General features: G+C 47.2%; 1 protein-coding gene across 1 annotated transcript in view; it reads left to right on the forward strand.

Moving 5' to 3' along the window:
- LOC147725968 (uncharacterized) overlaps nucleotides 1-21,343 on the forward strand; it is a 115,817-nt gene that overhangs the window by 1,904 nt on the left and 92,570 nt on the right. The window contains exon 2 of the mRNA XM_086962840.1: nucleotides 18,261-18,326. The gene's annotated coding sequence lies outside the window, so the exon portion shown is untranslated. The remainder of the gene's footprint in view (nucleotides 1-18,260; nucleotides 18,327-21,343) is intronic.

A 21,343-nucleotide genomic window follows, 5' to 3' on the forward strand; every position in this document is an offset into this window, starting at 1 on the left:
TATGGATGGGTGTGTAAAGGTCTTTTTCGTTGATCTGGGTCTTCGCTTGCCCATTGCCTGGCCTGTGCAGATAGTTTTCTAGGAAGCATTCTAGCTAGGTAAACGGCTATTGTGGGATGATTTGTGGGTGAGTGTATACTATGTTTAAGCGGACATCTGAATCTTTCCAAGATGTATGGGACTGCGGTGCCAGGGATTGCAGGTGAGCTTGTAGCACCTTGTAAGTATGTGGGTTTGATGCCATCTTGTATGTATGAGGATGTCATGGGCTCAGTGTTGTTTCTTCTGATTGAAAAGGGTGAATTAGAACTGTTGGAACGGTGTTGTGTATGCATTATTGAGTGAAAGTGGCGCGTGCTTTTGGGGTCTGTGAAAAACAGCTACAGGGAGTGATTGGACTGTGTTGGTTCGGTCCACTGTCCTCTCTTGAGAGTGCATACCCTTGGGGATAAGTGTTGCTCTGAGCACAATGGTAGCCAACTACATGGCTTTTACATGCTGTATTGGATGTATGTAGGGTGGCCTGTCTAATATGTTCTGTTGAAAAGTGTATATGCAGCTATCTATGCCTTATTAGTCATTACTGGTTGGTGACAGGCTTTGGGCTTCTTGCTGCTACAGGCATCTAAACAGAAGGGTAGTGGAGCGCTTTGAAGGTTTACCCTAAAAGAATATAATCAAGTAGGCTGAAAAGAAAATGTGCAAAAGGTATGCATTCTTTTTATGGTAGGGGTACTGCCCAAGTGAAATTACTCCAAGAATGCAATAACAGTTCCAGCAGCAATCACAGCTTGCGAGATGTGTAGAAGCGATGCCACTTTTTGAAGTCACGGCTGCACCTCCTAAAGGCATGTTTGCTTCTAGGCCCACATCCATAATACCAAATGACCGAGACATGAACCCGAGGAGCTATCAAAGCTGGCCACTTGAGCAGACCCTAAACAGTAAAGAGCCGAATGTCATCTAATCTTCATACACCGAAATGCCAGAAGCCTCGTGTGAAAGGAAGCCTGAGAGATGCCTAGTGGAGAACTGGGAACTACTGAACGATCCCTGTGCCGTGCCACCAGGCCAAGCTCTTTAAGTGCCTCAGGAGGTGGTGCGAGTTTGAGAACTCAAAACAATGTAGCTTCCAGTTAAGTGCACAGCAGCTGTAGGGTGAATGTCCAGTCAGAGGTATATATATCGGAAAGAAATAGCTGTTTATGTAATATATTAAAAGACGCGTTCATAGTGATAAATGTGCTTCAGAATTGTAGTTTTGATTACGAAAGAGGCACTAACTTGTGCAATAAGCATTTTTAATGCAATAGGTCTCGCATTTGTTAAATGTCGAGCTATTGCTTTGCAAATGTAAAAGAAATGCGACGTCCGCCTGCCTTTGTTTTTTATTTATTGACTTTAGTAGCAATGGTGGCACACCACGCTTTCGCTTTAGATGTTTAAAGCTAAACCGCGGCGTGCCGCCATTGCTACAAAAGTCAATAAATAGAAAACAAAAGTTGTGCGGCTGCCCTTTTTTAGGTCTCGCCTAGCGTATTGCGTAAGCAATCTCTATGCGAGAGATATGGAGAGCTGCTCCAAGAAAGCTTACCAAGGGGCTTTTCAATGCGGATTATGGACAGTGCATGTGCTCCGTGCGCGTGCACAAACCAGCCACGTCACAAACCACCATTTGTCTGTGCCTCAGAGACTTCAAAGCTGCTGCTCCCCACCCCCGCATCAGACTTCAAAGGAATGCGCTCCCCGCCATAGCAATGCCGAGAGCTTGTTAATCCTCCTTTTGATAAAACCAGCCGCTGCCGCTCCCCGGGAAAGTTTGCTCGAGCTGTCTCCTTCACTTAACCCCACCTCTCGGTCTTGTTCGTCTTTAGGTCTCATCCTTTCTTCTCAGCGTCCCTCTCGTTCACCCTCCTTCTTCATTTCTCTCCACTCCCTTGTCATATTTTTTATTTAACTCCTTTCTCGCATTTTATTCTCTCTTCTTGTGTTCCTTCTCTTCGTTTCTCTCACCTCGCATCTCACCCCACCCGTACTTTTGTTCTCTTTTGCTTTCTCTTCTGTTTTCTCTTTTTACCTCACATCAATCAATCAATACATTTATAAAGCGCGCTACTCACCCGTGAGGGTTCAAGGCGCTGAAGGGAGGGGGGCCGCTACTGCTCGAATAGCCAGGTCTTGAGGTGTTTCCTGAAGGTGAGATGGTCCTGGGTCAATCGTAGGTGTGTGGGGAGGGAGTTCAATGGCTATCACTCTTTCTTCCTCTTAGTCTCTTTCTTTCATGTATTACCTTGTCTCTTAAATTCCTTTATCTTTCCTGTATTCCCCGTTTAATTTTATTTCCCTTATCTCCATTTCCTCCCCTTGCCTCTCTCTGTTTTATTTCCATGACTTTTTCTCTAGTCGCTCCTCATTTCGCATCGTTTCCTCTCACATTTTTATCTTCTTCCCATCCACACTTCCCTGAACCTAACTCCCAATCTCCTTTCTTTCCTGTAGGTGTTATCCTGTCTTCTCTCCTTCCATCTTGCAGAACTTCTTCTGTCCCCTCTCTTTTCATTCATTCTTTCATTCTTCCTCTCCTTCACCCTTCTACCCAACTCTTGCCTCTTGAACTCCTACAACCTCGTGTCATTTCCTTGTGCACAGAAGTGATCTGGCCTCTCCTGTGTTAGAGGGTTTTAAGCGTAGAAATTATTGAAGGCCCAGTGTATTCTAAATCAGGTGTCAGACTTCAGTGCCTGGCGGCGTTTCATACGTAGGCGCTATAGCAATGTATGCAGACGCTTGTTTATTTCTGCAGTGTGTCACTTTTAAAGTGTTAAATGTAGAGACCGACTCATTTTCTCAGCAGCTGGGGAAAACCCAGTCCGACTAAACTGCGTCCTTCCCAGTGGCTATAATATACTCACTATCAAATTTGACAAGAGCTCTTTAGGACAGTTAGGTGCTGAGTGTACGATCTGTCACAAGGGCCTCTGGAATTAAACGGTAAAGGAGGACCCAAGGTCAGGCTAACTCAATCAGTTGGCAGAATGCTGCAGCAGATCATGTGATGGAAATGCTTGTTATTTTATCAATTTATTAAAGATGCAGATTATACAGAAGATTATGAAATATGTGGCAAATACAGTAAATTCACAACTATACCGGAAACACCGCAGATTAAACCGCATAATTAGTGGCCCTGATTATAACACAACTTGCAGGATTTACTAGCTCTGATATATGGAGGATAATGGATGTTCTGAACACGTAAGAAAGTACGTCTTGTATTTTATTAAATAAATTACCAAAATTATGAGAGACATAACATGCTCAAAGCCTTTTCTTACTGTCTCTAGCCCGCCTTTCTATCTTCAATCATCTCTCACTTTGCTTTGTTCTCGCTCCAAGTACCCCCCTACCTCTCGCTTCTCTGTTTCTCCTTCTATCTTTCTTACCACTACCAATCCGGTTATAGTCCTCTTCCACCTACACCACGCCTCACACTGCTGCACGCCACACACTGCTGCATGCCACACACTGCTGCACGCCACACACTGCTGCACGCCTCACACTGCTGCATGCCTCACACTACTGCATGCCTCACACTGCTGCATGCCTCACACTGCTGCATGCCTCACACTGCTGCATGCCTCACACTGCTGCACGCCTCACACTGCTGCACGCCACACACTGCTGCACGCCACACACTGCTGCACGCCACACACTGCAGCACGCCACACACTGCAGCACGCCTCACACTGCAGCACGCCTCACACTGCAGCACGCCTCACACTGCAGCACGCCTCACACTGCAGCACGCCTCACACTGCAGCACGCCTCACACTGCAGCACGCCTCACACTGCTGCACGCCTCACACTGCTGCACGCTCCACGCCTCCCACGGCTGCACGCCTCCCACTGCTGCATGCCTTCCACTGCTGCACACCTCACACTGCTGCACACCTCACACTGCTGCACACCTCACACTGCTGCATGCCTCACTCTACCACCCTCACTCGCTCACTCTATCGCCCTCCCTCGCTCACTCTATCGCCCTCCCTCGCTCACTCTATCGCCCTCCCTCGCTCACTCTATCGCCCTCCCTCGCTCACTCTATCGCCCTCCCTCTCTCACTCTATCGCCCTCCCTCGCTCACTCTATCGCCCTCCCTCGCTCACTCTATCGCCCTCCCTCCCTCACTCTATCGCCCTCCCTCGCTCACTCTATCGCCCTCCCTCGCTCACTCTATCGCCCTCCCTCGCTCACTCTATCGCCCTCCCTCGCTCACTCTATCGCCCTCCCTCACTCTATCGCCCTCCCTCCCTCTATTGCCCTCCCTCCCTCACTCTATCGCCCTCCCTCCCTCACTCTATCGCCCTCCCTCACTCTATCTATCGCCCTCCCTCACTTTATCACCCTCCCTCACTCTATCTATCGCCCTCCCTCACTCTATCTATCGCCCTCCCTCTTTCTATCTATCGCCCTCCCTCTTTCTATCTATCGCCCTCCCTCTTTCTATCTATCGCCCTCCCTCTTTCTATCACCCTCCCTCTTTCTATCGCCCTGCCTCTTTCTATCTATCGCCCTCCCTCCCTCTATCTATCGCCCTCCCTCTATCGCCCTCCCTCTATCGCCCTCCCTCGGTTCCACCCACCTCCTTCTCTAACTCCCTGTTCTCTTCTCCCTCTCCTGATCTGCTGCTCTCTTCCACCCGCCTCCTTCTTTAACTCCCTGTTCTCTTCTGCTGATCTTTTCCACCTTGCCTCCTTCTCTAACTCCCTGTTCTCTTCTTCTGTGCTAATCTGCTGTTCTCTTCCACCCGCCTCTTTCTCTAACTCCCTGTTGTCTTCTTCTGTGCTAATCTGCTGTTCTCTTCCACCCGCCTCTTTCTCTAACTCCCTGTTCTCTTCTCCTGTGCTAATCGGCTGCTATCTTCCACCCGCCTCCTTCTCTAGCTCCCTGTTCACTTCTCTTCTCCAGAGAAGATCTGCTGCTCTCTTCAACCCGCCTCCTTCTCTACCTCCCTGTTCTCTTCTCTCGTGCTGTTTTGCTGCTCTCTTCCACCCCACCTCCTTCTTTAACTCCCTGTTCTCTTCTGCTGTGCTGATCTGCTGCTCTCTTCCACCCACCTCCTTCTCTAACTCCCTGTTCTCTTATTTTCTCCCTCTGCTTATCTGCTGCTCTCTTCCACCCACCTCCTTCTTTAACTCCCTGTTCTCCTCTGCTGATCTGCTGCTCTCTTCCACCTCGCCTCCTTCTCTAACTCCATGTTTTCTTCTCCCGTGCTGATCTGCTGCTCTCTTCCACTCTGCCTCCTTCTCTAACTCCCTGTTCTCTTCTCTCCTCCTGTGCTGATCTGCTGCTCTCTTCCACCCGCCGCCTCCTTTAACTCCCTGTTTTCTTCTCCTGTGCTGATCAGCTGTTCTCTTCCACCGCCTACGTTTTAACTCCCTGTTCTCTTCTCCTGTGCTGATCTGCTGCTCTCTTCCACCCCACCTCCTTCTTTAACTCCCTGTTCTCTTCTCCTGTGCAGATCTGCTGCACTCTTCCACCCGCCTCCTTCTTTAACTCCATGTTCTCTATTGCTGTGCTAATCTGCTGCTCTCTTCCACCCGCCTCCTTCTGCAAATCCCTGTTCTCTTCTCTTCTCCCGAGCTGATCTGCTGCTCTCTTCCACCCACCTTCTTCTCTAGCTCCCTGTTCTCTTCTCCTTTCCTGTGCCGATCTGCTCTCTTCCACCCGCCTCCTTCTTTATCTCCCTGTTCTCTATTGCTGTGCTAATCTGCTGCTCTCTTCCACCCGCCTCCTTCTTTAACTTCCTGGTCTCTTCTCCTGTGCTGATCTGCTGCTCTCATCCACCCCACCTCCTTCTTTACTCCCTGGTCTCTTCTCTTCTCCTGTGCTGAACTGCTGTTCTCTTCCACCCGCCTCCTTCTTTAACTCCCTCTTCTCTTCTCCTGTGCTGATCCGCTGTTCTCTTTCACCCCGCCTCCCTCTCTAACTCCCTGTTCTCTTCTCCTGTGCTAATATGTTTTTCTCTTCTACCCACTTCCTTCCTTAACTCCCTGTTCTCTTCTCCTGTGCTGATCTGCTGCTCTTTTCCACCCCACCTCCTTCTTTAACTCCATGTTCTCTTCTCCGGTGCTGATCTGCTGCTCTTCCACCACGCCTCCTTCTTTAACTCTTTTTATTTTCTCCTGTGCTGATCTGCTGTTCACTTCCAGCAACTCCTTCTCTAACTCCCTGTTCTCTTCTCCCATGATTATCTGCTGTTATCTTCCTCCTGCCTCCTTCTCTAACTCCCTGTTTTCTTCTCCTGTGCTAATCTGCTGTTATCTTCCACCCGCCTCTTTCTCTAACTCCCTGTTCTCTTCTTCTGTACTGATCTGCTGCTCTCTTCCACCCGCCTCCTTCTCTAACACCCTGTTCACTTCTCTTCTCCAGAGTTGATCGGCTGGTCTCTTCAACCTGCCTCCTTCTCTACCTCCCTGTTCTCTTCTCTGGTTTTGTTTTGCTGCTCTCTTCCACCACACCTCCATCTTTAACTCCCTGTTCTCTTCTGCTGTGCTGATCTGCTGCTCTCTTTCACCCACCTCCTTTTCTAACTCCCTGTTCTCTTCTTTTCTCTCTCTGCTGATCTGCTGCTCTCTTCCACCTCGCCTCCTTCTCTAACTCCCTGTTCTCTTCTCCTGGGCTAATCTGCTGCTCTCTTCCACCCCACCTCCTTCTTTACGTCCATGTTTTCTTCTGCTGTTGTGATCTGCTCCCCTCTTCCACCCACCTCCGTCTCTAACTCCCTGTTCTCTTCTCTTCTCCCGTGCTGATCTGCTGCTCTCTTCCACTCTGCCTCCTTCTCTTACTCCCTGTTCTCTTCTCTTCTCCCGTGCTGATCTGCTGCTCTCTTCCACTCTGCCTCCTTCTCTAACTCCCTGTTCTCTTCTCTTCTCCTGTGCTGATCTGCTGCTCTCTTCCACCCGCTTCCTTCTTTAACTCCGTTTTCTTCTCCTGTGCTCATCTGCTGTTCTCTTCCACCAGCCTCTTTTTCTAACTCCCTGTTCTCTTCTCCTGTGCCGATCTGCTGTTGTCTTCCACCGCCTCCTTTTTAACTCCCTGTTCTCTTCTCCTGTGCTGATCTGCTGCTCCCTTCCACCCCACCTTCTTCTTTAACTCCCTGTTCTCTTCTCCTGTGCTGATCTGCTGCTTTCTTCCACCCGCCCCCTTCTTTAACTCCCTGTTCTGTTCTCCCATGCTGATATGCTGCTCTCTTCCACCCACCTTCTTCTTTAACTCCCTGTTCTCTTCTCCTGTGCTGATCTGCTGTTCTCTTCCACCCCACCTCCTTCTCTACCTCACTGTTCTCTTCTCCTGTGCTGATCTGCTGCTCTGTTCCACCCCACCTCCTTCTTTCACTCCCTGTTCTCTTCTGCTGTGCTGCTCTCTTCCACCCGCCTCCTTCTTTAACTCCCCATTCTCTTCTGCTGATCTGCTGCTCTCTTCCACCTCGTCTCCTTCTCTAACTCCCTGTTCTCTTCTCTTGTGCTGATCTGCTGCTCTCTTCCACCCACCTCCTTCTTTAACTCCGTTTTCTTCTCCTGTGCTGATCTGCTGTTCTCTTCCACCAGCCTCTTTTTCTAACTCCCTGTTCTCTTCTCCTGTGCCGATCTGCTGTTCTCTTCCACCGCCTCCTTTTTAACTCCCTCTTCTCTTCTCCTGTGCTGATCTGCTGCTCTCTTCCACCCCACCTCCTTCTTCAACTCCCTGTTCTCTTCTCCTGTGCTGATCTGATGCTCTCTTCCACCCACCTCCTTCTCCAACTCCCTGTTCTCTTCTCTTCTCCAGAGCTGATCTGCTGCTCTCTTCCACCCGCCTTCTTCTCTAGCTCCCTGTTCTCTTCTCTTCTCCTGTGCTGATCTGCTGCTCTCTTCCACCGCCTCCTTCTTTAACTCCCTGTTTTCTTCTCCTGTGCTGATCTGCTGCTCTCTTCCACGCCGCCTCCTTCTTTACTCCCTGGGCTCTTCTCTTCTCCTGTGCTGAACTGCTGTTCTCTTCCACCCGCCTCCATCTTTAACTCCCTGTTATCTTCTCCTGTGCTGATCTGCTGCTCTCGTCCACCCCAACTTCTTCTTTAACTCCCTGTTCTCTTCTCCTGTGCTAATATGTTGTTCTCTTCCACCCGCTTCCTTTCTTAACTCCCTGTTCTCTTCTCCTGTGCTGATCCGCTGCTCTCTTCCACCCCACCTCCTTTAACTCTCTGTTCTCTTCACCTGTGCTGATCTGCTGCTCTCTTCCACCCACCTTCTTCTTTAACTCCCTGTTCTCTTCTCCTGTGCTGATATGCTGTTCTCTTCCACCCCACCTCCTTCTCTACCTCACTGTTCTCTTCTCCTGTGCTGATCTGCTGCTCTGTTCCACCCCACCTCCTTCTTTCACTCCCTGTTCTCTTCTGCTGTGCTGCTCTCTTCCACCCGCCTCCTTCTTTAACTCCCTATTCTCTTCTGCTGATCTGCTGCTCTCTTCCACCTAGTCTCCTTCTCTAACTCCCTGTTCTCTTCTCCTGTGCCGATCTGCTGTTCTCTTCCACCGCCTCCTTTTTAACTCCCTCTTCTCTTCTCCTGTGCTGATCTGCTGCTCTCTTCCACCCCACCTCCTTCTTCAACTCCCTGTTCTCTTCTCCTGTGCTGATCTGATGCTCTCTTCCACCCACCTCCTTCTCCAACTCCCTGTTCTCTTCTCTTCTCCAGAGCTGATCTGCTGCTCTCTTCCACCCGCCTTCTTCTCTAGCTCCCTCTTCTCTTCTCTTCTCCTGTGCTGATCTGCTGCTCTCTTCCACGCCGCCTCCTTCTTTACTCCCTGGTCTCTTCTCTTCTGCTGTTGTGATCTGCTCCTCTCTTCCACCCACCTCCGTCTCTAACTCCCTGTTCTCTTCTCTTCTCCCGTGCTGATCTGCTGCTCTCTTCCACTCTGCCTCCTTCTCTTACTCCCTGTTCTCTTCTCTTCTCCCGTGCTGATCTGCTGTTCTCTTCTACCCGCCTCCTTCTTTAACTCCCTGTTCTCTTCTCTTCTCCTGTGCTGATCTGCTGTTCTCTTCCACCCGCCCCCTTCTTTAACTCCCTGTTCTGTTCTCCCATGCTGATATGCTGCTCTCTTCCACCCACCTTCTTCTTTAACTCCCTGTTCTCTTCTCCTGTGCTGATCTGCTGCTCTCTTCCACATACATCCTTCTCTAACCACACAAACATACATACAACCACACACACACACAACTACACACACACACACACAACCACGCACACACACAACCACACACACACACACACAACCACACAAACATACTCAACCCCACACACAACCACAACCACACACACAACCACACACACATCAATCACACCCAACCACACACACATCAACCACACCCAACCACACACACATCAACCACACACCCAACCACACACCCAACCACACACCCAACCACACACCCAACCACACGCCCAACCACACGCCCAACCACACGCCCAACCACACACCCAACCACACACCCAACCACACACCCCCAACCACACACCCCCAACCACACACACCCAACCACACACACCCAACCACACACACCCAACCACACACACCCAACCACACACACCCAACCACACACACCCAACCACACACACCCAACCACACACACCCAACCACACACACCCAACCACACACACCCAACCACACACACCCAACCACACCACACCCACACCACACACACACCACACACACACCACACACACACCACACCCACACAACCACACCCACACAACCACACCCACACAACCACACCCACACAACCACACACACACAACCGCACACACACAACCGCACACACAACCACACCACTCACAGCCACACACAACCACACCACTCACAGCCACACACAACCACACACACAACCAAAACCACACACACAACCACAACCACACACACAACCACAACCACACACACACACACACCCCTACACCCAACCATACACACACATACACACAACCATACACTCACAACCACACATACAACCACACATACAACCACACACAACCACACACACACAACCATACACATCTATCGCCCTCACTCTATCTATCTGTCGCCCTCACTCTATCTATCTGTCGCCCTCACTCTATCTATCTGTCGCCCTCACTCTATCTATCTGTCGCCCTCACTCTATCTATCTGTCGCCCTCACTCTATCTATCTGTCGCCCTCACTCTATCTATCTGTCGCCCTCACTCTATCGCCCTCACTCTATCGCCCTCACTCTATCGCCCTCACTCTATCGCCCTCACTCTATCGCCCTCACTCTATCGCCCTCACTCTATCGCCCTCACTCTATCGCCCTCACTCTATCGCCCTCACTCTATCGCCCTCACTCTATTTATCTATCTATCGCCCTCACTCTATTTATCTATCTATCGCCCTCACTCTATTTATCTATCTATCTATCGCCCTCTATCTATCTATCTATCTATCGCCCTCTATCTATCTATCTATCGCCCTCTATCTATCTATCTATCGCCCTCTATCTATCTATCTATCTATCGCCCTCTATCTATCTATCTATCTATCGCCCTCTATCTATCTATCTATCGCCCTCTATCTATCTATCGCCCTCTATCTATCTATCGCCCTCTATCTATCTATCTATCTATCGCCCTCTATCTATCTATCTATCGCCCTCTATCTATCTATCTATCTATCGCCCTCTATCTATCTATCTATCTATCGCCCTCTATCTATCTATCTATCGCCCTCTATCTATCTATCTATCGCCCTCTATCTATCTATCTATCGCCCTCTATCTATCTATCTATCTATCGCCCTCTATCTATCTATCTATCGCCCTCTATCTATCTATCTATCGCCCTCTATCTATCTATCTATCGCCCTCTATCTATCTATCTATCGCCCTCTATCTATCTATCTATCTATCGCCCTCTATCTATCTATCTATCGCCCTCTATCTATCTATCTACCGCCCTCTATCTATCTATCTATCTATCGCCCTCTATCTATCTATCTATCGCCCTCTATCTATCTATCTATCGCCCTCTATCTATCTATCTATCGCCCTCTATCTATCTATCTATCGCCCTCACTCTATCTATCTATCGCCCTCACTCTATCTATCTATCGCCCTCACTCTATCTATCTATCGCCCTCACTCTATCTATCTATCGCCCTCACTCTATCTTTCTATCGCCCTCACTCTATCTTTCTATCGCCCTCACTCTATCTTTCTATCGCCCTCACTCTATCTTTCTATCGCCCTCACTCTATCTTTCTATCGCCCTCACTCTATCGCCCTCACTCTATCGCCCTCACTCTATCGCCCTCACTCTATCGCCCTCACTCTATCGCCCTCACTCTATCGCCCTCACTCTATCGCCCTCACTCTATCGCCCTCACTCTATTTATCTATCTATCGCCCTCACTCTATTTATATATCTATCGCCCTCACTCTATTTATCTATCTATCGCCCTCACTCTATTTATCTATCTATCGCCCTCACTCTATCTATCGCCCTCACTCTATCTATCGCCCTCACTTTATCTATTGCCCTCACTTTATCTATCGCCCTCACTTTATCTATCGCCCTCACTTTATCTATCTATCGCCCTCACTTTATCTATCTATCGCCCTCACTCTATTTATCTATCTATCGCCCTCACTCTATTTATCTATCTATCGCCCTCACTCTATTTATCTATCTATCGCCCTCACTCTATTTATCTATCTATCGCCCTCACTATATCTATCTATCGCCCTCACTCTATTTATCTATCTATCGCCCTCACTCTATTTATCTATCTATCGCCCTCACTCTATTTATCTATCTATGGCCTTCACTATATCTATCTATCGCCTTCACTCTATTTATCTATCTATCGCCCTCACTCTATTTATCTATCTATCACCCTCAATCTATTTATCTATCTATCGCCCTCACGCTATCTATCGCACCACCACAGCATCACTCAGGGGCACCACAACATCACTATGCTCTACCACAGCATCACTGAACGCTACAGCATCACTCGCTGCCATCACAACATCACTCAGCGCCACCACAGCATCAGTCTGTGCAACCATTCAACAACAACTGGTTCAAATGTGTTCTCTCAAGGTTTCAAGCTTTATTACAAATGTCACAAAAAGATGTTAATATTTCACTTCTTTTCTTGGATTTTCGTCACAATAAAATACACTGAACATAATCTTCACAAAAGTTATTTACAAAAGTTTAAGCTATTGCCATTATAAATTACAATAACTTTTATTTAAGTATTAATTATTTAAAAAAATTAAAAGCCATTGTAATTTGTAATATCAATACATCTAAGTCACGTAAATACAAAACATGTTGCATTACAAATGCTATAGGTGTCACATTTGCAAAAGTTAAAAGTATTGGCATTGTAAATGACAAAGCTATTAATTTCGCTTTTTTCAAAACCAACACATTAATAAAAAATGTGTCATTTACAAGACCAATTGCTCAAACTTTCCTAATGCGAGACCTATTACATTGCAAATGCTTGTTCTGTTTATTAGGTCTCGCCTAGGCAGCGCATACGCGGTCTCGTTGAGAGATGCTGTATACAGTATAGTAGGGGAAGCTTCGCCCACTTTTCTCCTATCTTTTCAATTGGGCAAATTCCTAAATGCTGCAATCTGATTCGTTTGCCTCAACTTAATCCTGCCTCCTGACGGCCATGTCGTCCTTTTTCTCCTTCCATAGTTATCGGCCCCTTTACTTTTAAAACTATTTTGTTCCCCTGCCTCCCTCTGTTCCCTTCCGCAGTCCGTCACTTCTCTGCTCACCACAACTCCCCCACCCACTCCTGTTCCTGCCTTCTCGTACGACCGCAGTTTTATTTACAATGCAATAGGACTCACGTAAATACGAGTCCTATTGCATTTAGACATGCTTTTTTGCCCCTCTGATTGGCTGGCTGTATTCGCACTCTATTTCACCTGACCTAGACTCTTGCATGCGTGCGATGCTATACATCGTACGCATGCGTGCCAAAAGTCTGCCTCTGCCTCTTGCTTATGTGACTTGTTTAAGCCAAGCGTGTGATGTTGATCGAGTGCAAACTTCTGGCGATCGTGTACAGACACACATTTTTTCAGCTGCACGGATGTTTTTGATTGCCGTTTCCCCCTCCCCCCTATAGGGTGGTTGTCGGTGCATGATCCTCGTCTGCAGCAGCAGACACTCAGCCAGTACCCCTCTCTGAGGTCAGGTGACGCAGCAGGCAGGACTGCTCGAAAGGAGCGCTTGAGGCAGGCTGGCACAGTGTTTTTTTTTTTTAAATTCAGATTTCTATAGTGCGAACTCTACCTGAAGGTATTGGAGCGCTTTACATGAGCTCTGGTTACGTTGCACAAGGGCACGTTCAGGCACAGGGAGATGCTCTGGAGGAGCGCTTGAGGCAGGCTGGCACAGTGTGTTTTTTTTAAAATTCAGATTTCTATAGCGCAAACTCTACCTAAATGTATTGGAGCGCTTTACATGAGCTCCGGTTACGTTGCACAAGGGCACATTCAGGCACGGGGAGATTGTGATCAGCAGGCAGACCTGCTCGGGAGGAGCACTTGAGGCAGGCAGGCACACATTTTTTTTAATGCAGATTTTTATAGCGCAAACTCTACCTGAAGTTATTGGAGCGCTTTACATAAACTCCGGTTACGTTATACAAGGGCACATTCAGGCACGGTGAGATTATGTGATCGGGAGGCAGGGCTGCTCCGGAGTAGCGCTTGAGGCAAGCTGGCACAGTGTTTTGTTTTTTTATGGAGATTTCTATAGCTCGAAACCTACCTAAAGGTATTGGAGTTCTTTACATAAGCTCCGGTTACGTTACACAAGGGCACATTCAGGCAAGGGGAGATTATGTGATCGGGAGGCAGGGCTAATCTGGGGGAGACCTTGAGGCAGGCTGGCACAGTGCTTTGTTTTTTAATGCAGATTTCTATAGCACAAACTCTACCTGAAGGTATTGGAGTGCTTTACATGAGCTCCAGTTACGTTACGCAAGGGCACATTCAGGCACGGGGAGATTATGTGATTGGCAGGTTGGCACAGTGGTTTTTTTAATGCAGATTTTTATAGCGCGAAGTATCTAAAGGTATTGTAGCGCTTTACTTGAGCTCCGGTTACGTTTCACAAGGGCACAATATGTCATCGGCAGGCAGGACTGCTCGGGAGGAGCGCTTGTGGCAGGCTGGAACAGTGTTTTTTTTTAATGCAGATTTCTATAGCGCCAACTCTACCTGAAGGTATTGGAGCGCTTTACATCAGCTCCAGTTACATTGCACAAGGGTACATTCAGGCACGGGGAGATTATGTGATCGGCAGGCATGGCTGCTCGGGAGGAGCGCTTGAGGCAGGCATGGTGTTTTTTTTAAATGCAGATTTCTATAGCGCGAACTCTACCTGACGGTATAGGAGCGCTTTACATAAGCTCCGGTTACATTAGATGTTTTAAGCTAAACCGCGGCGTGCGCCATTGCTACAACAGTCAATAAATATAAAACAAAAGTTGTGCGACTTCCTTTTTTTCTGTTTATTAGACATTGTAGCAATCCTGTCATGCCACGCTTTCATTTTAGATGTTTAAAGCTAAAGCACAGTGTGCCGCCATTAATATAAAAGTGAATAAATGGAAAAATGCTGCGTCCGCCCGCCTTTCTTTTCTTTATTTGTTGGTTTTTGTAGCAATGGCAGCATGCTGCGCTTTAGCTTTAAATGTTGAAAGCAAAAGTGTGGCGTGCCGCCATTGCCACATACGTCAATACAATGTCGTGCAGGGGGATGGGGCATGCCGCAGGAAGGTCAGCAGCAATGACAATGACGGGAGGAAGGGGGTGCGAGCGATGAGGCAACAGATGGCCAGAGATGACCAAACAAAAAATAAACAATTGGTGTTGTCCACTGGGACGGAGCAAAGCACACAAATGTGGTAGAGATGCACAGTACTGACCAACCAGAGTAAAGGAATTATAGAAAGGCAGGCCAAATAACCAACCAGAAGAGCTAGGCGTGTTGATTGCCCATATCCTGATTTATTTATTTTATTTTTTTCAAGAAGAATTACCTGGCCACCAGTTTTGGAACTGCTAGTTACTCATGCAGACTTGGAAATACAACGCATCACGTCATTGCATTTCACTTTCACAGTTGTATTAATTCAACTTAATTTCAAACATCCTTTCATTTTTTTGAAGCATGAAAAGAATACACATTTCATTCATTTATACATTCCTCATGAATAAATGTTAATAAACACATAAAAAACTGGACGATTCAAAAACTTAAACATACCGACAATAAATTCCAATCTAACAATTAATTCAAACAATTACACCAGTCGGAGATTCAAACAATGCCTGTAGGCGCTATGACATTGAATATTATTCAGTTCGTTAAGCGCTTCAAACAGGTATACTTCGGGGACAACTTTCTCTGAAAGTGATTTGCTCTCGGGGTATATTTCATGTAGTGGCACCCTCTCTAGAGCTTCAATTAATGTGGATCCCTCGCAGGCAAAATATTAGCGTGCCGACGCGTTTCCAATCCCCCTCTGCCTCAGGGGATTATCATCAGGGCTTAGACCACGGTGTAATCTAAATTAACAAATAATGAGATGTATAAATGACACACTGCATCACCCTTCTTTCTCTGCAATTAATAGGTAAAGTGGGCACTAAGTTTATCTGGTACCTTATCATCTTTGCTGAAATTCAATCTCCTAATAGTATCCTCTTAGACACCTAAACATGAGTAAATAAATAGTGTAAGTGTGAGGTTTTGAGTCTGATCATTTTCAGCAGGTATGATTCATTTTTGTCTAAATATATGAGACTTACTGGAGTCTTCGTGTTTACTTGCGATGACTCCCACCTTGTATCCTTCTTTGCCTTTTAAATTGAGCCAAAATACTTCATTGAGGGCTTTACATTCCACCCTAAAATACACAGGACGAGCTTAATGTGGCCTCTCCCTTACTTGTGAATGTTGTAATCCTTTTTCAGGGGATTTATGGCTCTTCTTAACTGGTTATGACTTCCTGATGGAACTGGAATCTACGTTTATGAGAGCGTACCCCCAGCTCTCATAGAAACTCCTTCACACACAACACCATGTATATATTAAAATACACGAGCACACTTAGACCATTAGTCAACACGCGCACGCCGGTCGGTAAATTGCGTATTCACCGCTTTCCTCTAGGCACTGGCTAGTTCCTTGACGCATGCCAAGGAACTTTCCCTTATTTTAATAAACGTAGACCGATGAGGTCATGCTGCCACCACTTCTCCACCCGTAGTAACAACGCGGTCTCTCCCTGGAAAACGATTTTTATGCACGGTGCACAAGGAGTCACTTACATTTTCTCTTTCTTTTTCATGTTTTCTTTATTTAAAGTATGTACTTTTCTCATTTCTTCTTTTAGGCAAATTGAGGTTTAGTGAAAAGGCAATTAATTTTTTGTCCTGATGATGGTTCCCATGACCCTTTAGGGGAACCGAAACGCCGTCGACTTGCTGATGCACCCTATACAGAAAGTTGATTGTATAGATTGATGTAACGGTGCTAATTGTTATTTTCTGTACATTGTATATGTAAGCAGAAAAACTCTTTTGTTGCATTTAAACCCTTTCCTATTTTCACCTACGGTAATCACCCCGCCAGTGTTGGGCACAGGCTTGTGCACCACACAGGGGCTTTGTGGAAGGTATCTTTATTCTATTTGTGTAATCTTGTTTATTCAGTAAACTTGAAGGACCCCTGTCCGGCTGGACATGTCTTTCTAAAATATAGAACTGATTTCGTCTATGTTTACTGGTTGCTAAATTGTTTTATGCACGAGACCACTGTTGTTCATAAAAGTCCCAGATTTCTGTGGCATGTTTGCAGAATTAGCGGGCATTGAGCTGGATGTGGGGTGTTCTTGGACTTGTGGGCAGGTGTGGTGTGGAATCTTTCGTAGGCTGTTTCGCAGGAGAAGTGACAGTGTCGGCAGCTAAAAGAGTCCTTTTGTGTATCATGGGGAGGAGGAGACGCAATTGTTGTTTTGGCGTGTACTGTCTGTTGGGGGAGGGCCAGTGGTCCTGGTGCTGGGCGTTGTCCAACCGTCACTGATTTCTGTTTGTTTCTTCCCTATACATAGTGCATCCATTAACCTTTTTTAGAAGTTTAGTAGAAATTTGATGCCTAAAATATTTGGCCCTCATTCCACACTGTGGAAGTAAACGAAACACCATTCGATCTATTTTGAGAGTAAACTACTTCGCTGACCATACCATGGTGTAAGTCTTGGAAGACCCTAAAGATGTCTCAGCCAGACTTAAATATGGAAGTTAGTAGTTATGAGGAAACTGTTGAAATCCTTCTGCTTTTTGTGTTGAATTCTGAGAGAAAATTGGAAAGTAGCTCAACCAATGGAATTTGTCTCAAACTAAGCATGAATGAGTATGAATGAATGTTTGATTTATAGAGCGCGCGGTTACCCGGAAGCGTCCCAGCGCTGTACCACTGGGGAACCCGTCCTGGCTTTCCCTGTGAGATGGTCCCTTTACTGGGCATCCCCAAGGTGCAGCCAGGCATCCCCGGCAGTGATGGGGCCGGAGTGGAGATTAAGCAAGCTATTGCCCAGAGTTGCAGCGTGGGACCCCATGGTTAGAGTGGCACCGAGGCGAGATTTATCGGCCCGCTGACATTGGTCCTGCAACCGGCCGCGTCGGGAATTGAACCCTGGTCCCGGGCCGACCTCTGCCTCCAGGTCTGCCGCCTCTAACCGTTGAGCCACACTTCTCCATGGTAAGTGGAGAGCGCGAATAGAAGACCTCGAAGTGTGGAAACAAAATGCACATTGATATATCATGGCTGCCTCTGTAGCTCTAAACTGTGACTTGTATACTAAACACAATGCATTCTGTGGGAGCCTTTAGCTTCCTCGCTAGTATTTATTTGAGATGTTTTGGCATTTCCTTTATTTGAAAACACCCATATAGGTTTTCATTTAAGGAGGGCATATGCGTTTGCAAACCTAACAATATCTGTTGAGTTGTTACTTGTTTGACACACAATTTCTACGTTGTAATCAATGCATTTATTTTACACATGTAACAAAAGCAAATACTTTTTTAAGATAAAAAGTTTGAATGTTTATTTATTCTTATTTTTCTTTTCTTTTTTTTATTGTGTGCAAATGGCTTTACACCAAGGTCAGAAGTGAAGGAACTTCCGGAGCGTCTGTGCTTTGAAGTACTATAGAGGACTGATCACTTCTTCAAAGGTGAGCACACTATATTTATCCCATATTGTTTTATAGTAGATAGCTGACCAGCTCCCCTCATTCTCCTTCTTTCGATGTCCAAGGCTAAGTCCCACTATTGCCTTTGGGTAGCCATGCGCTATATAAATACCACTCCATTTCAAATACCACTATTGCTACTCCGCAGCGGTCCCTGAATCTGCTTTTTAGTGTTGAGGGCTTTAGCAAGAAGGCCTCACACTTACCCTCTGGTGTTAGGATATATTTCTGCAGTTTTGCAAAGTATGAGCACAGCATACCAGGAGTCGGAGGGCTTTACATAAAAGAACTAAGGGCCCGATTTATATGTTGGCAGTAAGCATACTCTGTCGCTGTTGCATAACGCCAACATAATGGTCCGCCTGCTGATTTTAGATACGGACGGAATTTTAGTTTAATAATGGCGGAGTCTACTCGGTCTCCTCTGTGTTTAAGCCCCTCTGACGCCTCCTTGACGGTGGGTTCTGGCAATGCTTGAAGAAATGACTGCCTGTGTGGCGGTCAGTCCTAAATCTGGTGGACAGTACGTCCGCCAGTGCGATGGAGTAATTTACTCTGTTACCCTGAAGGAGAAATGGGCCATTCATCCCAATATAAATCCTGCACTAAGTCTTCCATGAAAATGCAGAAAACTTACATTTGGTCTTAAAGGGATAACTTGCAGGTAAATGCTGGTAAAAGAAAAATGCAGACGTGAATAGGGATATAAAGATAAAGACAGCCATTCATACAGGGAACTCTTTACAAAGCAGTCAGTCACACTGACACAAATATCATGCAGTGCACAAATACAGATGGACAGGTATGCAAATGTGCAACAATTTGCAAAGAAGTGCTGGGATACCCTCCCGGGTGAGTTGTATGCTACACAAATACACATAATATTACTGTTGGCAGTGGAGGCCATTGGAAGAGCTTCAGTAGCATCAGAGGAATCAAAGCTGTGAGGTAGAAGGACAGAAGGCGGCGATGAAGTACAGGGATTGGCATCTGAGAGCCTGGAAGGATGAAATGACCCAGAGAGACGGCTGGAGAGAGTTTCAAGTCTTTGGATCAAGCCCGAGAATGGCCGGGCCTGGTGTCTGCTGTTTTATGAAGACTGATGTCACTAGTAGAACAGGCTCAGTACCACAAAGAGAACTTTTCTCATATGTTCAGTGTGATCAGAGGAATGCAATTAGAAAAATAATGTCTGAAAAAGTAGGACAAAATTAATTTTAATAGTTGTATCACCAAACATGACGCGCACAAATTCCTTGGCATAGCCAAATGGTGTTTGTCAACTCACTCACACACTCACTGACTGGAACCCAATCTCCACTGAGGACACCATCCACCTGATGAACTCCATCCACTCAGGATCCCCCACAGACCCCTGCCCTCACCACATCTTCAACAAAGCAGACTCCATCATAGCACCACACCTCCGAGACGTCATCAACTACTCCCTCAACTCCGCCACCTTCCCGGAAAGCTGGAAACACGCAGAACTTAGCGCCCTTCTGAAAAAACCCACAGCGGACCCCACCGAACTCAAAAACTACCGCCCCATCTCGCTCCTTCCATTCCCGGCCAAAGTCATCGAGAAAGCCGTCAACAACCAGCTCGCCGCCTTCCTCGAAACCAACAAATCCCTCGACTCCTCACAGTCCAGCTTCCGAGCCAAACACAGCACGGAGACCGCCCTCATCGCAGCAACAGACGACATTCGAACTCTACTGTACAATGGAGACACAGTTGCCCTCATCCTCCTCGACCTCTCCGCAGCCTTCGACACAGTCTGCCATAGCACCCTTCTACAGCGCCTCAGAAACATCGGAATCCAAGGAAAAGCACTGGAATGGATCACCTCGTTCCTCACCGGAAGAACCCAGAGAGTCCGCCTCCCACAATTCAACTCAGAGGCCACTGAAGTCATCTGCGGCGTACCACAAGGGTCCTCACTCAGTCCCGCCCTCTTCAACGTATACATGAGCCCCCTCGCGGCCATCGCACGCCAACACAACCTCAACATCATCTCCTACGCGGATGACACTCAGCTGATCCTATCACTCACCAAAGACCCGAACACCGCCAAAACCAACCTACATGAAGGAATGAAAGAAGTAGCCGAGTGGATGAAGCACAGCCGTCTGAAACTGAACTCAGACAAAACAGAAGTCCTTATCTTAGGTCCCTCCCCCTCCGCCTGGGATGACTCTTGGTGGCCAGAGGCCCTTGGAAAAGCACCCATCCCGACGGACCACGCACGGAACCTGGGCATCATCCTGGACTCCTCTCTCTCTATGAACAGACAAGTCAACGCCGTTTCATCATCTTGCTTCAACATTCTTCGCATGCTCAAAAAAACATTTCGCTGGGTCCCCACCGAAACCAGAAAAACGGTCACCCATGCACTGGTTACAAGCCGCCTGGACTACGGAAACACCCTATACGCCGGTATTACCGCAAGACTCCAGAAAAACTCCAACGCATCCAGAACGCATCAGCCAGACTCATACTAGACATCCCGCGTAAAGACCACATCTCTAGTCGCCTGAAAAACCTCCACTGGCTCCCCGTCAATAAGAGGATTACTTTCCGCCTCCTAACCCATGCACACAAAGCACTTTACGAACTTGGACCCGAATGCCTCAACACACGACTTTCCTTCTACATCCCCTCCCGCCAGCTACGATCCTCCAACCAAGCCCTTGCTACCGTACCTCGCATCAATAAAACCACCATGGGAGGTAGATCCTTCTCCTACCTCGCAGCTAAAACCTGGAACTCACTCCCCACTCACCTTCGTCTCACTCAGAACCAACAGAAAGCAACTTAAAACTTGGATATTCGACAAGTAATTCCCCACCCTTCTTCAAGCGCCTTGAGACCCTCCGGGTATGTAGCGCGCTATATAAATCTTTTGACTTGACTTGACTTGTATATACGACTGTCTAAGTGGACTGGTTGCTGACTGATTTGGAGTAAATTTACTATTCTAACTCCATGCGTGCCTT

Source organism: Lissotriton vulgaris, chromosome 3_1 (assembly GCF_964263255.1).
Source record: "Lissotriton vulgaris chromosome 3_1, aLisVul1.2, whole genome shotgun sequence".
Classification (NCBI taxonomy): domain Eukaryota; kingdom Metazoa; phylum Chordata; class Amphibia; order Caudata; family Salamandridae; genus Lissotriton; species Lissotriton vulgaris.